The sequence below is a fragment of the Rhinoraja longicauda genome, chromosome 8 (genome assembly GCF_053455715.1).
Source record: "Rhinoraja longicauda isolate Sanriku21f chromosome 8, sRhiLon1.1, whole genome shotgun sequence".
Taxonomy (NCBI): Eukaryota; Metazoa; Chordata; class Chondrichthyes; order Rajiformes; family Arhynchobatidae; genus Rhinoraja; species Rhinoraja longicauda.
This window is the reverse complement of record NC_135960.1, coordinates 41,346,675-41,362,006: the sequence shown is the minus strand read 5'-3', so window position 1 is coordinate 41,362,006 and position 15,332 is coordinate 41,346,675.

The following is a 15,332-nucleotide window of genomic DNA, read 5'->3' as shown; positions in this document are numbered from 1 at the left end:
CAACCCTAAATAAATGTCGGCGACCGGCATCTGACTGCTGCCACATAAAAACATTATCAATATATTGAAACAACGCGGGTTTAAAGCATATTAAATCAGCAGACATATTTACTAAAGTATCCCAAACAATTAGTGTATGTGAATCCGAAATATCATTAATCACCCCCTACATATACTAAATGCAAATCTATGTATATTTCAGTTTATCTGGAAAACTTAGTTACCAAAAAGATATTGGAAGCGAGGTATGTTAGTAAAAAGTGACCTGGTTCATTTGCTTTATTTGGAGCAGGATATTACTTGATATTTGGGGACTGGATTATTCAAAAATAATCTTGGTTACTTTTGGTTATGTTATAGTGGGTTACATTATTATATAAGGATAACAGTACACAATCCATTACATAAACATGTACTTATGTTTTATGTATTAACACAGCCACCTTTAAATCATGCATTGTATTTTGTAAATTAATCCTTATATAGCTGATCTATATCTCACTGTTGAATTTGACAGCCTTCTTCTCAGTCAACAAATCCAGCAATCGGGATGTAATCTGCAAATTTACCAAGCAACCCACCTACATTTATGTCCAAATCATTTATATGAATCACAAAAAATAGAGGTCCCAGCACAAATCTCGGTGGAACTCCACTGGTCATAGATATCCAGCCTGAATAACACTCTGCCTTCAATTGGTACACCAGTTCTAAATTCATATGATCAAGTAAATGAATCCCGTGCATCTTAATCTTTTGGATCAGCCTTCTACGGGGGGACTTTATCAGATGCATGATTGCACGGTAGCGCAGCGGTAGAGTTGCTGCTTTACAGCGAATGCAGCGCCGGAGACTCAGGTTCGATCCTGACTACGGGTGCTGCACTGTAAGGAGTTTGTACGTTCTCCCCGTGACCTGCGTGGGTTTTCTCCGAGATCTTCGGTTTCCTCCCACACTCCAAAGACGTACAAGTATGTAGGTTAATTGGCTGGGTGAATGTAAAAATTGTCCCTAGTGGGTGTAGGATAGTGTTAATGTGCGGGGATCGCTGGGCGGCACGGACTTGGAGGGCCGAAAAGGCCTGTTTCCGGCTGTGTATATATATATGATAAATTGTTGCATAAAAACCCATGCTGACTCCCTTATTAGCCCAATCTCTTCCAAATGGGAGTAAATCCTAAAGAATCCTCAACAATAGCTTTCTTACCACAGACCTGAGGTTTACTGGCCTATAATTCCATGGATTCTCTCTACTTCCCTTCTTAAACAAAGGAGGACCATAGGCTACTCTCAGTCCTCCAGGATGTGGCTGAAGAAGATGCCAAGATCTTCACCAAGGCTCCTGCAATCTCCTCTCTTATCTCTCTTAATAACCTGGTATAGATCACAGGCCTTGTGGATTTATGCACCTTAATGCTCTTCAAAAGCCCCAACATCACCTCCTTCGTGATTTCAAATTGTCCTTTCATATTAGTATTTTTCACACTGATTTCACCATTGTCCGTGTTTTTCTCCTGGTGAATTAATTTAATTCGTTTGATTCCAAGCACAAATTCTCTCCTTTATCTTTGGACTGTCCTACCTTCTCCCTAGTTAGCCTCTTGTTTTTAATATATACATAAAAAGCCTTGGGATTTTCTTTAATCCAACTCACTAAATGACCCCTTTTGGCCATTCTTATCACCCGTTTGAATTCATTTTCACTAATTGCCTATTTTTCCAAAGTGACCAAAGCTTGTGCCAGTACACTGAGGCTGGTGGGATTGTTTTGCCTTCTCAGTGAGTGCAAGAGCAAGAATGCCAGGTGGCTCAAAACCCAAGAGAGGTGGTGGCATGGTGGCCAAGTCTCCCTGGACAGTCAAGTGCTCCCGCTGTTGGAATCATGGCTTTGGCAGGAGGCTGAAAGGGCATGGTGCATGAAGCTGGCATTGCTATCAGTTCCCCCGGTGTTACCTGATCCCCGAGCGCCAGTACATCATGGCAGCACAGGAAGCGCTCTGCAAGCAGTAGCACCAGCAGCCCACCCGTTACCCTGGAAGAACTCACAGCCCTAACCCTGAGTCATACCACCAGCAATCAAATAAGACTCCAAAATGAAAGAGTGTAATAGTGAAGCAGCGCTATGCGGGTTATAAGTCAGGTATATCTGTACTGTATAGATTAAATCATTACAGGGTTCTTCTGCTTCACAATTAACTTATCTTGATTAAGTGGAACTGAAGAATAAAAAATACAAGACACAAGGAACTGCAGATGCGAGTTTATAAAAAAAGACACCAAGAGTTAAGAGTGTTTATTTTCATAAGTACAAAAACAGATCAATTAAATTCTTACTTGCAGCAGCTGCACAACAGGTTTATAAACACATTACTCAATAGATTATGTACTAAAACAAGAACAAAAAAGTTCAATAAATAAAAAACACTGATGTAGTGCAAAACAAAACAACACCCAAATTCCTTAATGCGTCCAGGGCAGTTTGTAGTTCGTTGTTTAGCTGGAATTCATCGTGTTCAATAGCCTGATGGTTATTGGGAAGCTGTTCCTGAACCTGCACATTAGTTTTCAGACTCCTATACCTTCTTCTTGATGGTAGGATTCAAATGAGACCACGGCCAGGGTGGCGTGGGTCCTTGATGATGCTGGCTGCCTTTTTGAGACAGCACCTCTTATAGATCCCTTTGATGGTGGGAAGGTGAGTACTTGTCATGGACTGTGAGTGTTTACCACTTTTTGTAATCTCCTTCGTTCCTGGGTGTTCCAAGTGCTGCAGTAACTCAGTGGGTCAGGGAGCATCTTTGGGAACAGGTGACGTTTTGGATCGAGGCTCTTGCTCTAGCATTTGCTGTGTTTTTATGATGAGCTAAAATCTGCAAACATTAAATAGCTTCACTCAGTTGCGCATAGATTGACAACTTTAATGAGGAAAGGAACAGAAAAGAAACTGTAAAACAATGGACTGACATTTACTCACCACTAATGCCTCTGAGATTTTTCACGTTTTTTTTCAATGTAGATTTGAAAATCCAGTAATACACTGCACCTGTGCTTGTCAACTGGCTGTGTGAAGGCTGGCTCTGTTGGTTATGAGATACAACTGTTCTCTCGGGATTCCTGCAATGAGTTGGTGTTTCCTGATGGCTGGCTCCAGTCTATGATGTATCAACTGGTGTGCATGCAGTCTAGGAATAGAACATGGAACAGTACAGCACAGGAATAGGCCCCTGGGAATACAGGCTTGGGTGCATTAATGAGGACAGGGCCTCATTAACCACACATAAGATTCTGACATCATGAGAGAGGACAGAGTCTCTATGTTTGCATTGCTGACTGTACATTTATGGGATCAACATTGTCTAGATTACTGCCTCTAGAATCCGACCAAGTCTGACACATTGGTTCTGGAACATACCTGTTTGTAAGTTAAGAGTTAGGATTGTTTAATTGTCATATGCCTGACAATGGAACACTTAAATTCTTATTTGCAGCAGCAAATGTGTAAAAATAGCACACAGAGATAACATGTAATAAACAAATCTACAAATCTACAAATTAATAACCTCAATACTAGTCTAGGACTCTGAGTAAAGATAGAAACCTGCTCTCTCAACCACCGTGTTTTCACCACAACACCATCGTCCATCACAGAAGAGCAAATGGAAGCCAGGTTCTTATATTCACACCACCTTTTGAAATTAAAAGATTTTACAGCTTTGGTGCATTTTGAGGAAGCTAAGTAATAAATAGGTGATGAAGGTGACTTGGAAAATACTGAGAAGTGCAAGAGTAGTAATAATGTGATAATTTAACACCCAGTGCTAAAACAGGATAATAATTAAATTGAGGATAAAGAAAGGATGAAATTCTTAAGTATGTTTGGGAGAATTTCCTTTCTTGTCATGTTTCCACAAAATAAGGAATGCCGCATTGTTTTATCTCAAGATAAAGATAAAGATAAAGATCTTGACTTTTTATTTGGAAAATGGTAAGAAGCCATTCTAAATAAAACAATTTGATTGGAATATGACACATTTTAGCATATAAAGGAGATCACTTTCCAGGTGAGTGGGTATCAAAATCTACCAGGAAAAAGGGTAAGGAATACAGAGGATTTTTTAAACAGAAGATGGTTGGGATATAGTCTCAACACATGCATTCCTGCCAGGTTAGAATATTCAAAGCCAGAGTTCCCTCAATAACAAACCAACTAGAGACTAAAATGAAGCAGAAAATGAAGCATAAAGAAGCCATTACCAAAGATAGTGGAAATACTCACGTCAGCCAATAGATGTGGAAAGAGAAATAGAATTTATGTTTCAGATAATAGATCCTTTGCCAAAGCATGCAAATGTAAAAACACGTTAGATTCAATTCAATTTGCAGGGAAGATGATGGAGCAGGAACTAGGGCAAAGGGAATATCTCTGACAGGATGAAACACAGGCTGCCTGGATGATGCACTATTCACAACCCAGCTGTTGATTATGTTAATGAGGGCAGTTAGGGAGACAAAACAAAGAAAGGGATATGTTAAATCTGTGAAAACCAGGCCAAACCTGTTTGCTGAGAATACTGGAGAAACCAAACTCAGGGTTGACTACTTTGTGGAATATCTGTTTAATCTGCAAAGGTGACACTAAAATTCCAATCACCTGTTACTGTGATAAACCATTGCACTCCCATCCCTGCATTAGCCCAATGGTGCCAAATTCACATTTGAGGAATAGTACCACAAATTCCATCTCGGCATTCAACAATTTTGATTAACTTCATTTTTTAATCTGTATTAGAACTAGCCAATTTTATTGTAGTATTAACCTAATTCTTCTCCTTCCACATGCATTGCTGATCTGCTGGGTAATTCCAAAAATGCAATTTCATTCAGTAACATGCAATACAGAACTTTTACATGTCTTTTTGGTGTTTTTTTCTTTCTCTCTAACTAGCCTCATTTATTTAGTGAGTAGCCAGGCTTTGTAAACATTAGCATCACCTGCCCATACCTGGCTTCACTCTATCAGAAATATTCCCTTTGTCCTATCAGATTAATAATACACAAACAATCAGTCTGAATAGACTCATGGAGAGATAAACAGGTAGCACAGAAATAGGTCAACCGTCAACCACCCATTTAGACTAATCCCACATTAATACTAAGACACAAGGAATCATGAGCAAAACACAAAGTGTTGGAGGAACTCAATGGGTCAGACAGTTTTGTTCTTTCTGGAGTAGTGTGTCTAATTCTGGACACCTCGCTTTATAAAACTATTAATCTAAGGCAATATTAAACAGATTTATTAGATTTACTCTGAGAGATAAGGGACATTTTTATGTGAATAGGTGATGCTATTCTCCTTAAAGCAGTGAGGATGAAGAAAATATTTGAATGAGATGTTCAAAATTATAACTGGTTTTGGGAAAGAGTTGATAACTAAAAGACAGATTTAAGGTGATTAGACATTCCAAACAAACAGCACCATCAATAACCTTTCCTCAATAAATTCAGCATGAATAATGTGGCAAATTGGGTGGTAAATACAGATTTAGGATAGCCTTCAAACTGGATTTGGATACCAATAGCTTCATTAAGTGCTATGTTATTTGATTTTGTGTGTATGGGGAAGGGATGAATGCTTGTAAATAGATATGGGAATGGTCCTGAATGTGGAAGCAGATCGCAAGATTTCATTTCTAATGTTTAGAAAACTATCCCACAGCAAACCAATTGTTGGTGACCTGAACCATCATGGTCATCCAGGTCTTCTTCCAGGAAGCTGTAGATAGCTGTGATCACATAGAGGTCCTGATCCTCCAAAAGATCAAGCTGTGCTTCTGGCAGTAAATCCTGGTGACATTGGCAGGACCGACTAAAACATAACCTTGTCTCTGTTCACCTGCCCTTTTATTTATTTATTGTCATTGTGTATTGTCTGTAATGTACATCATTGCTCCTATGCACAATGCCTTCTGTGCAACTCTCCTTTGTCCCTCCTGCCTACTGGTCCCCCTTGCTTACCAATCCCATCAGTGTGCTATGTTGCTTTTGAAATGTGCCAAGTATGCGCAATTTCCATTCCTTCCTGAGCATTGTCTGTCTTGTGTACCTGACTTCTGTCTCTACTGTACGATTGTCTTTCCTGCATACCAGTCCCTTGTGCTCCAGTCTCTCCTGCTGAAATGTTTCACCCATGTATCAGAGCTGCATGTGCACTCTTGCTCCAATACACCAATCTTTCTTGAACCTGTCACTTGCTTAGAATCACCTTTGTGCGCCTGTTACCTTGCCCTCCTCAACACTGTTCCCTCCAGTGCATTAAGTTCTCATGCACCTCTCACTTCTGCGTGTCTTCTCTGTATACAAGTTTATTCCAGCACATTTCTGGGATGTGTGTGATAATGGTCCATCTCTTTGGAAGGGCTGTCAAATAGATTTAAAGCATGTCCCATCTCCTCAACAGCATGAAAAGCATTGCTAAATATTTGCCAGAAGTAACTGAGACTTCAGTTTCAACATGAATACAGGTAGTTCTGTTATAATGCATGTTTCCATAACAGGAATTGGATATAACCTGAGTGATGAATTAGGGAACACTATTTGCATTACATGAGCTGAGTTACTTATAATGTGATTTTGACAGATTGAAAAGTTACTTTGGAAATTGACAAGCAGAAAAAGGGACGCCATGGATTTATATAGTACATGGGACGAAAAACCTGTTTTCATATAACCTCTTGGCAGTAATCAGACACCATTGTCTCCTAAGAATACAGCTATTGCTTTAACCGTGGGTGGTCACAGAAATTGACAGACACTTGCTTCTTTGTAACATAAAGTCTTTTATACTTTAGTTTGCAGTAACAAAAGTCAGCTTACAGTATTGTAATTGTTTAATATAGTTTAGAGATACAGCGTGGAAACAGGTCGTTTCGGCCCATCGGGTCCGTGCCGACCAGCGATCCCTGCAAATTAACACTACCCTACCTACACACACTAGGAACAATTTTTACATTTACCAAGCCAATGAACCTACATACCTGTACATCTCTGGAGTGTGGGAGGAAACCCACACAGGTCACGGAGAACGTACAAACTCCGTACAGACAATAGACAATAGACAATAGACAATAGGTGCAGGAGGAGGCCTTTCGGCCCTTCGAGCCAGCACCGCCATTCAATGTGATCATGGCTGATCATTCTCAATCAGTACCCCGTTCCTGCCTTCTCCCCAGATCCCCTGACTCCGCTATCCTTAAGAGCTCTATCTAGCTCTCTCTTGAATGCATTCAGAGAATTGGCCTTCACTGCCTTCAGAGGCAGAGAATTCCACAGATTCACAACTCTCTAACTGAAAAAGTTTTTCCTCGTCTCAGTTCTAAATGGCCTACCATTGTTCTGGCCCCTTGTTCTGGACACAACATTGGGAACATGTTTCCTGCCTCTAACGTGTCCAACCCTTTAATAATCTTATACGTTTCGATAAGATCTCCTCTCATCCTTCTAAATTCCAGTGTATACAAGTCTAGCCGCTCCAGTCTTTCAACATATGACAGTCCCGCCATTCCGAGAATTAACCTAGTAAACCTACGCTGCACGCCCTCAATAGCAAGAATATCCTTCCTCAAATTTGGAGACCTAAACTGCACACAGTATTCCAGGTGCGGTCTCACTTTGGCCCTGTACAACTGCAGAAGGACCTCTTTGCTCCTATACTCAACTCCTCTTGTTATGAAGGCCAACATTCCATTGGCTTTCTTCACTACCTGCATGCTTCCTTTCAGTGACAAACTGAAGACCTTTAGTTTTGAATAAAAGTTGCAGGAAAAATAACAATTATTGCGAATCTGAAACTCTGTTCCCTAAATCCTTTCCCCCATTGATACAATTGTGTTTATAACACAATTTTCTGTAACACAACGTTGCTTGGCAACATATCTATGGTATTGTAAGCAGAACTGCCTGTATTTATTCACATTACATAATTTCATATTCCTGGCCCTTCACATTTAATTTACGGTGAAGTTAAATTGAAAGATGAAACTTATTAATATCTTATAAAGAGGTTAATTGCTCTGATAAGCACTCTCCCACATGAACTAATTAAATCCCTGACCACTACAGGTAGGCTACTTACAGGCATCCAAACATTCAAATGTGGATGTATTGGAGATTACTTGTGGCTGCAATTCAAGATCACAATTTAATTCCCAGCCAGTCCCAACATACACATTTACCTCGGTTAATCATATCAGGCCTGACTTAAACAGACCATTAACTGCATGGCAAGCTCTACCTTACAGTCTATTTTTCAAATTAAATTCTCCTATAAAACATTACCCCATGCCATCACGAGGAGATCAGATGACTATCATTTTTCCTCAAACAAATGGACAAGGGCTTGGATGGAGCATCTTTATGTGACCCAGGATTCTATATAGCTTTGACAAAAACAATGGTACAATGGGTCAACTGGAGAGCATACTAGCTCATGTCCTGCTTTAGAAAAGCCTCACAAGAAGCTTCACTCTTCATTGGCTCTGTTTAAAAAGTATGTAGGAAGAATGTGGAGCATGTGACACCTTTGTCAGCATTGACAATGAATGCTCCGAGCAGGCATCTGACAAATGAGCATCCTGAGACGATGTTATCATTAAAATGGTGGGAACAGGCATAATATAATTGCCAGACTGTAAGACAATGATAGAGATCTCCCACTTCCATTTCTTTCTTTCCTCCACCTGTTCCTATTTTGCTGTCTTTTTTCATTTTTGTTTCCACTTTTTCTATTCCTCTGTCATTACTTTATATCAATCTCTCTCTACCTCTTCCTCTGGTATCTCTTTCTCTTTGTGTCTGCATGTGGAACTGAATGTGGACCTAGAAACACTACTGCCCTACCTCTGGAGAAGTTGTATCCTTTTGTTGTTTGGTGCACTGTTGTGCATGTTTTCCTTAACCACTTGAGACTTTTTGCCCAATTGGAAAAAAAACCCTACAAGTTAACAAATACCAGTTTATGTCAATGTTGCAGCCTTGATTTAATTTTTTTTTATCAATTAGCAAAAGATTATATATGGTAGCCCATTAAATATAAAACCATCCACATTTGAATAGCACTTGTAATGTGGTAAAAACCCTGATGAAGTTTCACAGATGCACATTCAAGAAAAAGTTGACACCAACTTACATATAGAGATATTCGTTTTTTTTTTAACCTAACATATGATAAAAGAGAGTGGCTTAAAGGAGGTGAGAAGGGGAGAGAAAGAGAGAAAGAATTATGGGGGTATTCCAGAGTTTAGGCCTTGGATAACAAGGTCTAAACTCTGGAATTCCCAATCTAATTATTTCTCTCTTTCCCTCCCCTTATTATCCATGAGCTGGCCGGCAGATGCAGCACTGAACTCCCAGTCCATATGTCCACTAACACAACCAAAACACGGACAACTTAGGTTCCCACCTGTCACAGTTGGTACACACTGGAAGCATTTGACTTTGTAATTATTTTTTAGAGCTGCAGTTATCATCGGTCAGATCAGCAATTGTTGTCTAACCCTGACTTCCCCTTGATAAGGTCCTTTCTTGAACTGCTGCAGACCATGAAGTATATCTCAGCATTGTATTTTGACATGGCAACGAAGACTGGTGCAATCTCATCTTAGACACAAGGTGCTGGAGTAAATCAGCAGGTCAAGCAGCATCTCTGGTAGCGCTGGAATCTCATATCAGGTAGCGTGCCACATGATGATAGTGTTGTTCCCATGCACTACTGTCATCGGTCCAACTAGTGGAGGAGGTTGCAGGTTAGGCTGTTGCAGGTGCCGTGTTACTGCAAGGCATCTTTTTAGTGGTGTGCACCACAACCATACTTTACCAATGGCAGAGGGAGAGAAATATTAGAGTGATGAAAGATTGCCAATTAATCAGAATTCTTTGTTCTGAGTGCTAAACCTCTGAGTTGGAGTCCTTCTTTAATTAGAGAAATTTACATCACATTCCTTGTTGATCAGAAATTGCATCCTATGCAAATGGGAATGTTCTAAGGTTTCCCTATTCATCCTTACTTGACTCCCCAAGGTTTAGAGGGATAAAGGCCTAAACACAGGTAAATGGGATTAGCTTAGAGGGGGCATCTTGGTCGGCATGGATGAAATGGGCCAAGGATTTATTCACAAAATGCTGGAATAACTCAGCAGGTCAGGCAGCATCTCGGGAGAGAAGGAATGGGTGACGTTTCCGGTTTTGGCAGTATATGATTCTATCCTTTGGCATAGTTCACATCATTAACTTCCAAAGCTTTTCATCCTCCACTTGATTGGCTTCATTTATATTGTGGCCAGAGATTCAACAGTAGTGGAACCTCCCTGGCTCCTTCCTCATTTGTTATCTCTGTGCTGTCAATCAGTGTTGGCATCCAAAAACAGATATCAGTTTCCCCATTTACGCTGAATGCTCTCAGGTCTACCTCATCACAGCATTCCTCAAGCCCATGTCTTAATGCTGTTTCAAAATTGCCTGATGAGCAGAAATTTCCTTCAGTTAAATATTTGGATGGCTGAAGTCATTGTTTTTGGATATTTGCCTGACCACCATTCACCAACCACTGAAACAAACCCCCAGACCTTTAGATGAGGCAATTATTCATTTTCATTAAGATTGTGACATCCATCTGTACAGTGCTCTCTAACCCCACCTATGCATCAGGTTATCTGCTGTTCAAACACTCATGTATGCCCTTCTAATCTTAGTTTTAATAATTTCAACCAATTTGTTACTGGGGAATTCCATATTCAATACCTTTCATCTCATGCAGAACTATTGTTTGGAAGATAATTGCAAAGAATCCCATTCACCGTAACTCCGAAGCTTCCTGGTCAACACTGGTTACTAAGTAAACAAAATCTTGATTTTAAAAAGCTCAATATTTTCCATTTTCTCCTTGGCCTTTCCTTCTCTACGGCCTTTTTAAGCCCAGCATTGTCCAAGATACATGTTTCACTTCCAAACTCCTGCACATTCCCTAATATAATTGCATTTTCATTAATGATTGTGACTTCAGCGGATGAGGTCCTGAACTCTCCCCATTTCTCTCTCTCTGTTCCTGCAAGCAGCTACTATTCCAACTGTAACTCCAGGTGCCCTATTGGTGGCTTGGTGCTAAATGTTGTTTGCTAATAGAGCATAGTGCATAGAACAGTACAGCACAGGAACAAACCCATTGGCCCATGAGGCCAAGTTAAACTAATCTCTGCCTGCACATGAATCATATCACTCCATTCCCTGCACATCCATGTGCCTATCTAAAAGCATTTTAAACGTCACTACTCTATCTGCCTTCCAATCACCCCTGGCAGCAGAGGAGGAGGATTGGCTAATGCTATAGTGGGTAAGAACAGCTGGTGATGTTTTAGAAACACATGTCAATGGGAAAAGGAAAAGTCAAAACAGAAAATTGTGGAGCTACTCAGTAATATAGAAATCATCTGTAGAGGGAAATAGAATTAACGTTTCAGTCAATGACCTTTTGGTAAAGAATAAGATGTTTATTTTATCATAATATTTCTGATATCACACATTAAAGAGATTAATAGAGTCATGTCTTTAATACTTCCAAAATCACGAGAGAGAGAGAGAGAGAGAGAGAGAGAGAGAGAGAGAGAGAGAGAGAGAGAGAGAGCATTTTGTGAGATCAAAAGTGAAGAGAAAAATTCAAAGTAATGTGAAAATGGAGAGAGTTATGATTAGGTATACAATGCCCTCCATAATGTTTGGGACAAAGGCCCATCATTTATTTATTTGCCTCTGTACTCCACAATTTGAGATTTGTAATAGAAAAAAATCACATGTGGTGACAGATTTTATTAAAGGGTATTTTTATACATTTTGGTTTCACAATGTAGAAATTACAGCTGTGTTTATACATAGTCCCCCCATTTCAGGGCACCATAATGTTTGGGACACATGGCTTCACAGGCGTTTGTAATTGCTCAGGTGTGTTTAAATGCCTCCTTAAAGCAGGTATAAGAGAGCTCTCAGCACCCAGTCTTTCCTCTAGTCTTTCCATCACCTTTAGAAACTTTTATTGCTGTTTATCAACATGAGGACCAAAGTTGTGCCAATGAAAGTCAAAGAAGCCATTATGAGACTGAGAAACAAGAATAAAACTGTTAGAGACATCAGCCAAACCTTAGGCTTAACAAAATCAACCGTTTGGAACATCACTACCATCGAACCACAAGCCTCGATGAGTACACAGACAACTGTGACATCCTATGTCAGCTTTTGCGAGGACAGTTGCATTCCCACGAAGACCCAGATCTGGTTCAACAACAAGAAGCCCTGGTTCACAGCAGAACTCAGACAGGTCCGCCAGTCAAAAGATGAGGCCTACAGGAGTGGGGATACAGACCTCTACAGGCAGGCCAAGTACAAGCTGAGAAGAGGAATCAGAGCTGCCAAGGAAAGGTACTCTGAGAAGCTGAGGAGCAAGTTCTCAGCTAATGACGCTTCTTCAGTTTGGAAAGGCTTGCAAGAAATCATCAGGTACGAGAGGAAAATCCCACGCTTCTTGGACAATCGTCAGCTGACCAACGACCTGAACGAGTTTTACTGCAGGTTCGAGAAACAGAAACATAACCCTGGGACACCCTCCCCCCACCCCCAATCAACACTTCACACGTACTCAAAGTCTGACTCCAGTTTGCAAAGACTGGATCCGTCCCCACCCACTCCTCCCCAAGCAGCAATTCACACCTCCTCGGAAACTGGCTGGAGTTTGCAAAGACTGGCCCTCCCCCCCCCCACCCCACCCATCTGCAAGCACCAATTTGCACATCCCACAGAATAACCAGTTTAACAATAGAAATTGTGGTTTTCTATTCAGAAAACAGAAAAGCCGGAAATCTCCCCCTCCATGTTTCCCCCTCCATCCTCAAGCTCTGTGTCGAACAACTGGCACCGATCTACACAGACATTTTCAACCAGTCTCTGCAAACCTGCACTGTCCCTTCCTGCTTCACTTTTGTCCCTGTACCCAAAAAGACAAGGATCACTGGTCTTAATGACTATAGGCCTGTCGCACTTACCTCTGTAGTCATGAAGACCTTTGAAAGACCTGTGCTGGCCCAGCTGAAAAATAGCACAACCCCCCTGCTGGTCCCCCTGCAGTTTGCATATAGGGCCAATAGATCGGAGGATGACGCAGTCAATCATCCTCCAGCACCTAGACCGCAAGGGGACCTATGCCAGGATTCTGTTTGTGGACTTTAGCTCTACTTTCAACACCATTGTGCCAAAGCTACTACACTCCAAACTCTCCCAGCTGACAGTGCCTGAACCTCTCTGTCAGTGGATCATCAACTTCCTGATGGACAGGAAGCAGCATGTGAGGCTGGGAAAGCACATCTCGGACCCGCAGACCCTCAGCATAGGAGCTCCCCAAGGCTGCGTACTCTCCCCTCTCCTTTACTCTCTCTACACCAATGACTGCACCTCCACAGACTCCTCTGTCAAGCTCCTCAAGTTTACGGATGACACTACCCTGATTGGACTGATCCAGGATGGGGAGGAATCTGCCTACAGAGGGGAAGTGACACAGCTGGCGTCCTGGTGCCATCGCAACAACCTGGAGCTCAATGCTCTCAAGGCAGTGGAACTAATTGTAGACTTTTGAAGAGATCCCCCTCCCCTCCCCCCACTCACCATCAACAACACCATATCTGTGGAGTCATTTAAGTTCCTTGGAACCATCATCTCCAGGGACCTTAAATGGGGGGCCACCATCGACTCCACAGTCAAAAAGGTCCAACAGAGGATGTACTTCCTGCGGCAACTGAAGAAACACAATCTGCCACAGGCAATGATGGTCCAATTCTATACTGCTATCATTGAGTCCGTCCTCACCTTCTCCATCATGGTGCTTAGCCACCAAGCACGACATCCGGAGGCTGCAACGGATCGTTCGCACAGCTGAGAAGGTTGTTGGCTGCAACCTTCCTCCCATTGACGAACTGTACACTGCAAGGGTTAGGAAGCGAGCGGGCAAGATCATCTCTGACCCCTCTCACCCTGGCCACAAACTCTTCGAAGCACTTCCCTCTGGAAGGCGACTCTGGACTGTCAAAGCAGCCACAGCCAGACATAAAAACAGCTTTTTTCCCCACGAGTGATAGTTCTATTCAATAACCAAAATCTGTAGTCTCGTTTTTGCTCTGGTTTATTTTCACCCACATGTTTAGATCGTAATGTGGTATCCTTATTGTTTTCATGTGGTTCTGCTTTATTCTTAATTGTTAACTGTATGTTTGTGTTGTCATTTGTGAGCGGAGCACCAAGGCACATTCCTCGTATATGCATACTTGGCCAATAAACGTATTCATTCATTCATTCATTCATTAAGAAGAGAGCACTGGTGAGCTTACTAATCGCAAAGGGAAAGGCAGGCCAAGGAAGACCTCCACAGCTGATGACAGAAGAATTCTCTCAATAATAAAGAAAAATCCCCAAACACCTGTCCGACAGATCAGAAACACTCTTCAGGTGTGGATTTGTCAATGACCACTGTCCATAGAAGACTTCATGATCAGAAATAGAGAGGCTACATTGCAAGATGCACACCACTAGTTAGCTGCAAAAATAGGATGGCCAGGTTACAGTTTGCCACAAAATACTTAAAAGAGCAACCACAGTTCTGGAAAAAGGTCTTGTAGGCAGATGAAACGAAGATTAACATATCAGAATGATGGCAAGAGCAAAGTATGGAGGAGAGAAGGAACTGCCCAAGATCCAAAGCGTATCACCTCATCTGTGAAACACGGTGGTGGGGGTGTTATGGCCTGGGCATGTATGGCTGCTGAAGATACTGGCTCACTTATCTTCATTGATGATACAACTGCTAATGGTAGTAGCATAATGAATTCTGAAGTGTATAGACACATCCTATATGTTCAAATTCAAACAAATGCCTCAAAACCCATTGGCCGGCGGTTCATTCTACAGCAAGACAATGATCCCAAACATACAGCTAAAGCAACAAAGGAGTTTTTCAAAGCTAAAAAATGGTCAATTCTTGAGTGGCCAAGTTAATCACCCGATCTGAACCCAATTGAGCAGGACTTTTATATGCTGAAGAGAAAATTGAAGGGGACTAGCCCCCAAAACAAGCATAAGTTAAAGATGGCTGCAATACAGGCCTGGCAGAGCATCACCTGAGATGACACCCAGGAACTGGTGATGTCCATGAATCGTAGACTTCAAGCAGTAGTTGCATGCAAAGGATATGCAACAAAATACTAAACATGACTACTTTCATTTGCATGACATTGCTGTGTCCA